The sequence below is a fragment of the Sitophilus oryzae genome, unplaced genomic scaffold (genome assembly GCF_002938485.1).
Source record: "Sitophilus oryzae breed Bouriz unplaced genomic scaffold, Soryzae_2.0 scaffold_1512_pilon_pilon, whole genome shotgun sequence".
In the NCBI taxonomy this organism is placed as follows: Eukaryota; Metazoa; Arthropoda; class Insecta; order Coleoptera; family Curculionidae; genus Sitophilus; species Sitophilus oryzae.
In genome coordinates this window covers 2,120,995-2,129,138 of record NW_022146184.1, presented here as the reverse complement: position 1 = coordinate 2,129,138, position 8,144 = coordinate 2,120,995, and the positions used below count along the sequence as shown (strand labels likewise).

General features: G+C 31.9%; 1 pseudogene; it reads left to right on the top strand.

The window, feature by feature from the left end:
* The window catches only part of LOC115878437, a 7,706-nt pseudogene extending 281 nt beyond the window's left edge, over window positions 1-7,425 (top strand).
* The last annotated feature ends 719 nt before the right edge of the window (window positions 7,426-8,144 follow it).

The window sequence follows — 8,144 nt, the reverse complement described above, 5'->3', positions numbered from 1 at the left end:
ATAAGGTCTCCATTTTATTTCATATTTGTTTAAATAATAATTTTTGTGTTTTTTTTAGTTTAAGGGAATAAAAAATGCTACAAACTGACAACTAAAGAAATACCACAATGAGGTTTCAACTTTTTAAATTACAATCTGGAAAGAGGCCATAAAAGATGCCCTCCTCGTTCAAGAATGTGTTCCTGAGAACCTAGAACTTAAAAGGAAGGTATGGAAAGGCGTAGATGACATTGCCAGTCCTGGTACAATTTTCTCCAGCTCGACGTCTACATTCCTACCATCAGCTTTTAGCGACCATTTACAACATAAGTAAGTAATGGTCTTATTTTCGAAATTCATCTGTCGAAGACATCTTAGAAATGACAGAAACTACAATTTGCATTTGAATTAAAATGACAGACACAATTGCCACTGACTAGGATCCTCCTGTTGGACAGACTATAGCATTTTCTAAATTTCCAATCGAGGACATAAGTTTAAAAACCTTAATCAGCTAAGTCACAGATTGTGGCTATGTTTTAAAGCTAATAATTTCTAAACTCTTAGTAATGGTGATACTGCCACATTTATTTTCTTTTTTATTTTGTTTTTAAACAAAATGTTTGTTTACTTTGCCTGTACCAATCAATGAAAGACTTTTAAATATAAATTAATACCTACTTAATAGATGCCACTAAAACCTAGAGGTGTGTTCTCTAGGTTTTAGTGCAAGTTTACATCGTTTTAATCAAATGCATTTGATTAAAACGATGTAAACACTACAAAAACGATCTAGAGTAAATAATAAGCAAGACAAGAAAATTTTGTTAATAATAAGATTAATTATGAAGCTAATTGAACTTCAGCATATTTAGAAATACAAGTATGTAATGAAATATATTGAATATACCAGAAAAAGTGGGTAAGATACTACAAAATTAAATCGGAAATCTCAATAACCTCAATAAATCGCCACTATGCGTTTCTTGTAACATATTTTTTTTTATCAATGACATGGAATGTTGTTTTCCAAGTACAATTTTCATATTTTATTAAATAACTAGTTTGTTTATTTAGCTTTGGCTTAGGGATACGTAAATATATTGATGGTTGTAAGAAGTCTAAATATAGGGCGCACTTTAAAATTTATTGAAGTGAAATGAAATTAATATTGATGAAAAATTGCGGAATACATACCTGCATATCGTCCTACTGCTGCCAAAAGTCACTAACTAACATTTTTCCGAACCTGAAAATTCAATCACTAACTGTATTTTGAAGCGGAGAATCGATTGAAAAAGTCATTAACCACGATTTCTGGCTATTTATGTTGTATTTTAATACCGAATAGTTACTAACTATAACATCTTTATGCAATGCAATTCATCTTTAGACGCGTTTTTCTCGGAAGTAATAAAAAGTAAGTTAGTGACTTTTGGAACGATATATTCTATATCAATTAAACATTTAGTCGGGGTAATCGAGGGCGTGATTTTAAATTCATTATACAACTATGGAGATTTTTATGCCGGCGCACAGTGATGCAGAAGTTCCCAATAGTGGCAGAAAATCAAAATATCGGAAGTATTTTTTTTAATTATAATTTCACTCGTATCGGTTCCCAATAGTCCATATTTATAGAATCGTAAAGATTTTTGAATAAAAACGGGCCCATTATTAATCCCTGATAAGAAATTTTCGAGCTTATAAGATTATTAGATGAAGCTAAAATATTTTGATTAAATTTTGATTAAATAAAATTAGTCCGTTTAACGTTGGTGATAAGTTAGCTAAAAACTGATGGTACTCTGAAAAAGGAAAATGTTTTTAAATGTTTTCCCTCATTGTAATTCTAGGTTTGAGTTTCCTGGTACCATAAAAAAATCAATAAAAATCTGGATGTAATTAAGAACTGCTTCATCTAAACTACTTTGTGTAAGCTATACAAAATGCTTTAAATTGTCTTAAATAATAAGGAAGCAACACAGTTTTTCATAACTATGAAGTTTCATCTTCTTCTTCTTCTTCAAATGCCTTCTTCGTTGCGAAGGTTGGCAATCATCAGTGCTATACGTATTCGTGACACAGCCGACCGAAATAGTTGGTTTGTAGTGCACCCGAACCAGTCACGTAAGTTTCTCATCCATGAGTGAGCCTTCTTCCTACACTTCTCTTTCCTTGAATTTTTCCTTGTAATATCAGTTGGAGTAGGTGGTACTTTTCTCCTCCCATGACGTGTGCAAGGTACTGAAGTTTACGCTTTTTTACCGTTATGATAATTTCTTTTTCCTTTTTTATTCTTTTCAGGATTTCCATGTTGGTCACTTTATCGGTCCATTTTACCCTAAGTATTCTACGGTACAACCATATTTCGAATGCCTCTAGTTTCCTTATGTCAAGTTTCTTTAGAGTCCAAGCCTCTACACCATAATACAGCACCGACAAAACATAGCATCGCACCATTCTGATTTTTAAATCCAAGCTGAGATCGCTGCCACATAAGCACTCTTTCATTTTCACAAATGTTCTCGCCTGTCCTATTCTAGTTTTAATTTTCATGAACAATGTTATTTTTATTTACAATTGTACCTAAGTATTTATAACTGTCAACTTTTTCTATGGTGTGGTTATTTATATGAATTTGTGAATTGTTTTGTGTTGTTGTTGGATATTATTCATAAAAGTGTTGGGTCTTTTTTACATTTAAAGTACAGTCCGAGCTTTCACTGAGTATTGAACTTGAAACAACTAAATATCTAATCGTTTAGGTTGGCAGCCATCAGGACATCAAAGTTTCATGACCAACATTAACAAGACATTAACCCACAAATACCCATTTGGTTGCCTAACTCTCCCGAAACCATGATTTACGTTCCAAAATAAATAAGTCTACAACTGTATTACTGGGTTGTCCTTAGTTGCTGTAAAAATTGTTGTGTTGTTTTTAATTAGTTTTAGAAAGGAAACTGGTATATTTTTTCTCTAATGTCAATTTTAATTTCTCGTTATGACGATAGGTATTCAAATTTATAAATAAATTTTTAATGTCGTAACTTTTAACTAGATTTTCCCAGTTAATGCTAAGTTTTTTATTCGGTTTTGTGCTTATATGACATAAAATTTAATATTAATTAGAATACTCATTAATTTTGAATATTTAGTTGTTAATATAGAACTACAAAGAAGTGTCAATGTGTCTATGATGCATCATCATTCGGTCAAAAACTTTTATCGACAATGTCATGCACCTTCGACTAATTTTCTCGGATATATTAAGAGACTCACCAACATGATTCTCCCTGTCAAGTAATAATAGAAGAATAAAATAGAAGGCATCCTGAGGCTCTAAAACTTATATAGATTAAATGATCGTTTTTTATCCATTTGATAAATCCATTGCTTAAAGATATTATCTCATCTATCTAGAGAGCTTAAAGATATTTTAGTTTCTTTTTCTTGTTTTTTTTTTTTTTTTTTTTTTTTGTTGTTTATTATTTGTCTAAGTTAAGATTTTTAATCATCAGATAATGTTACCGATATTTTAAAATTATATATAAATTAAAATATAATTAAAAGTGTAAATGGTTGTAAGTGAACAATTATTTACATCTAATGCGAAAGGAGCGTTCTAAGCTCTTTTCATTTTGGTGTTAGTTTGTTACTTTCATTAATAGCTACATAAAATATAGGTACAGATGTATTTAGTTTCTTTTTTTTTCTCATGGATATGAATATAAATATATTTTTTAAGTTGAATTTAAGTAATACTTATTGGTAACTAGTTCAGAAAAATGGATTAATTATATTAAAAACGAAATGCTAATTCTATTGTAAGGGGATGAAAACAAAACCCTGTATATTTATTTATGTGTTTACACAAACTTTTATAGATTTTTTATACTTTACAAAGAATAAGCTTGAATAAAGTTTAAAAATAAAAAAAAATATTTTTAAAAATTTTTGGAAGCCACCGTTTTTTTTTCTGTATTTTGCAGCCCTTTTAGTGCCGTAACCACAGAGTATGGTATAATTTTCCACTATAGTCTGTCCAACGAGAAGATCCTTGACAGTGATAGATGTGTCTGTAATTTTAATTTCAAAGTAGTTTATTTTATTTTAGTTATTTATTTAAGTTGGTACAACTGGAACGCATAGCAGGATGTATTTAAAATTTGATTGACAAGATGACAAGTGATTACTTCAAAATATTGTGAAAAAAACTGTATAAAACTGAAAAAATATAATTGAGTTATTTTATTTAATAAAAACGGTATGTGTTAACACAAAACCAAGAACAAGGCACTACATACCAAAAAAATATAAAAAAGAACTATTATTTACTTTCAAGCTTTATGAAACTACCCGCATTTATGATTATATTTATCAATATAACTTATGTACAAATACAAATTTGTAATATTCCACAGGAATAAATAAAACAACATAGGCAAATAAAACAAACTATTTTATTAATAATAGCACCTACCAAATTTTATACCTTAAAGGTTGATTAATTAACTTTAATCTTAATTTTTTTAAATCAGTAGATACCTTTTGATATTATTTTTCTGCAGTACTAAAATCCATTATTTACCTATCGTGTGATGTCGATATTTTACAGCTACTCCAGTTTTTAGTATGTGTTTAGTTTGATCCTTCTACCATATACGAGATGCACTTATCTACGACGAAATGGTATACAAACTTTATCGATGGCAACTTCATTGGTGTATAAGACTTTCTGCCTGGGCAGCCCGAGTATTAACCATAAACTGTGCTCTGGGTCTACAGTTAATTTTCACTCGATTTTTCCTCCATTTGACTTCGAAAGACACAAAACCACACGTAATAATACGAATCAAAAATGCATCATCTTCCAAAACGCAGGGTATTTAACAAAACAACAAAGTTGACACAAAATTATAACCTATAATTTGGCAAGACTTTGACAAGAGTCAAAAATGACAAAAATCTAAAGGCGAGTTGATACGCATCGGCGTTCGTTTGTCGTTCATCGTTCCGTCAAACCAATAAAATTGAAATACGATCTGTCATTTTTTAAATAAACCAATAAAACTGCTTAAAAACAACAAGACACGACGCATGACGGATTGTAAAATAAATAGATTGGTATGGGACGTCATCTGCTTTTCTTCTGTCATCGTCTATCGAAATCTTACCTGGGAAAAAAAAACAGAGTATAGTTTTATTATGGTTTTGTATAATAACAAGGTATAAACATTAAAACCAATTACAAATAATTAAAATATTTATTTCCAGAGAAAATATTATCGTTTCTCATCCAGTCAATCCACCCTACTATGTACCTTTGGTTGAAGTAGTTCCTGCTCCATGGACCAAACCGGAAGTAGCAAAGAAAACCAGGGCGATCATGGAAGAAATCGGACAAACCCCAGTGTCCTTTTCAAGAGAAATTCCCGGGTTTGCTGTGAATAGAATACAGTAAGATTAACAGATTTGTAGCAGTTGACACTTGTGTCTAGCCCTAGCAGGCAACTATTAAGCCCGACCAATCACGTTAGAGTTTTTGATAAACACAAATGAATTAACACACTCCAAATAACCACGCTAACCAACCTGATTGGTCAAGCTTCATTGTTGACTGCTAGGACTAGACACTTCTGCAGTTGATCGGTCGACCCAATCAATACCTCTGTCAGTACTTAAAGTTCTAGGGAAAGGTGTACGTCATGCGTTCAGCTTCACGATTTAATTACGTCTCGTGATACTTAACTTGTTTATTTATTATGGAGTCGTTGTCATTTTCTCTACAGCTTGAATTTTTTTAAGTGCAAGCTAGAAACACTTGCATTTTTGGTAAAAATAAGTGGAATTGAGCGGGTGTTCGATAGTGGTCGCGCTATTAGAACTCTGAATTCAAAAATTGATATCTCGAAATCTATTAGAAATTATAGATTGTAGTTTTTTTCAAGAACTTTGTTAATATTTCTGCTGTATTTTCTTTGTAGACAGTATGTGAAAATCTTTATCAATAAAAAAATTACACGATTGCTGAAAATTGCTATGCTCTAAAAGTAAATGGATGGATTGTTTACAATTTTTGAATGGAAAAAATAACCTTATCGAATTTTTCTTATGTAAACATATTGTAAAATATCCGATCTTGAAGATAAAAAAGTTTCTATATCTAAAGTGGTTCTTGAGTTATGGCATGTTATGTGTTAAAAAGTTGAGTTTTTAGATTATCGCGATTACTAACGTGTTCTCGTTATAAAAAAAATGACACCTTAACGGTATCCTTATAATTCCATTTCAGATGCTCAGAAACATGTATAATGATTTTATCTAGTTATCTCTTGAAAAAAATAAGCGGTTTGCGATCGTGATTTTACTTTACTTGATAGGGAAAGGCGTATCGGCAACGCCGCAACAGCACACCGTCGCGCGTCGCTTCGACCCAAAAATAACAGTTGCCAGCACGGTATCATTGTTAACATAGGGTGCAAATGATTGAAATTAACAATATATTGATGATAATAATTGGCACTCGAATTATTAATTATAATTGGTATAAAATCAGCTTTATATTTAAAGAAACACAGTAACGAAGTACCTTGTAGCTTCCGATTACATAAAAAGTTTGATATTTATAGATTATTGGCCAAAAATCATGCATAATAAAAGGACAGATTTATAAAATATGGTTGAGGTACTCCAAAAATAGTAAATAGTAAACAAAAATTGTGAATAAATAATATTACAGTGTTATGTCTAGATTTATTTCCAAATATTATTATAAGTTATGATATTCTTGAGAATATTCGCATTAAATCGACTGGGTCTGGGTGCCAATAACTGACAGAATACCAGTAACTGGATAGTTTACCTTACTATTTTTTAACGTTACTACTCTTACAGTGGAAAGAGTAGTAACGTCTAAATACAGTCTCCAAATGGAAAATCTGATATGACCTCTTTTCCAGATACGCGATCCTCAACGAGACTTGGAATTTGGTAAACGACGGCGTCCCTTGACGTCAAAGACATCGACAAAGTCATGTCTGGATGTCTTCTGGGCATGAGATACGCGTTCCTAGGCATTCTGGAAACGACACTTGAACGCCGAGGGGCTTTGTGGAGTACTGCGAGAAATATTCGAAAACAATTTACGCAGTGAGCCAGGACTTCAAAGAGACGCCAAAATTTGAGGGAGATCAGGTGCCTGTAGTAGCGAAGCAGTTAGAGGCACAGATTCCGCTGAATAAGCTGCAAGCCAGGAGGGATTGGAGGGATCAGTGTTTGGTGAAATTGAGTCAGTTGAAGAAGGAAATGGAGGATGAATGGAAAAAAATAAATCAGTAGATTTATTCTGTCTTAAACGAATTTTAAATCAAAATTATTTTTTGTTAATTGTTAATGTTGAATATATAAATATAATGTATGATTAAATGTATTTGTTACACATTCTGATTGGTTTCTTAATAGCGATGGAATAATCATTATCCCGGACACAAAGACGCGATAGAAAAAACGGCGTTCAGTTGGCTTGAAAATTACGATCGATGACATTCCCCATATAATTTTACATACAAAATAACAGCAATCTTCATTTCCAAGCCACCTCTGACGCCGTTTTTTTCGATCGCATGGTATTATACCAGATAATACTACCCTTTATGGAGTCTAGCAGGAACAGTTTACATCAAAGTTAGCACACAGGGGATACAGGTATAATTTCTAACACCACACCTTCCAGAAACTCACAATTTAAACACAAAAATAGGATTTCTGTTCGAACAGATCAAACACGAAAATGGGTTTAGGGATAAAGAACAAGCGCTTTTCAACAAATTTTCACCTGTAATTTTGTCACAAATTTTTCATTGTGAGACCCTGAGTCGTTCGTCGTTTTTCGACATTAGTTGAGGTTAGGATAGAATTTCTGCTAGAAAAAGGCTAGAACTATGAGTATAAGAAAAAACTAAGTCAAACTCAACCAGTTTTGTTAGTTTTAGTCATTTTTAAGCCTATTCAACATCGACAAACGACCGAATTCACCTCGAATTTCACTAAATCAAAGAACTGGACAATACACGATGCAAAAACAAACAAGTTGTTTGAAACAACTGTTTGACAACTGTCGAGATGGATTGTGGGAAATTTTTTGAGCGGGCGTTTTAAAT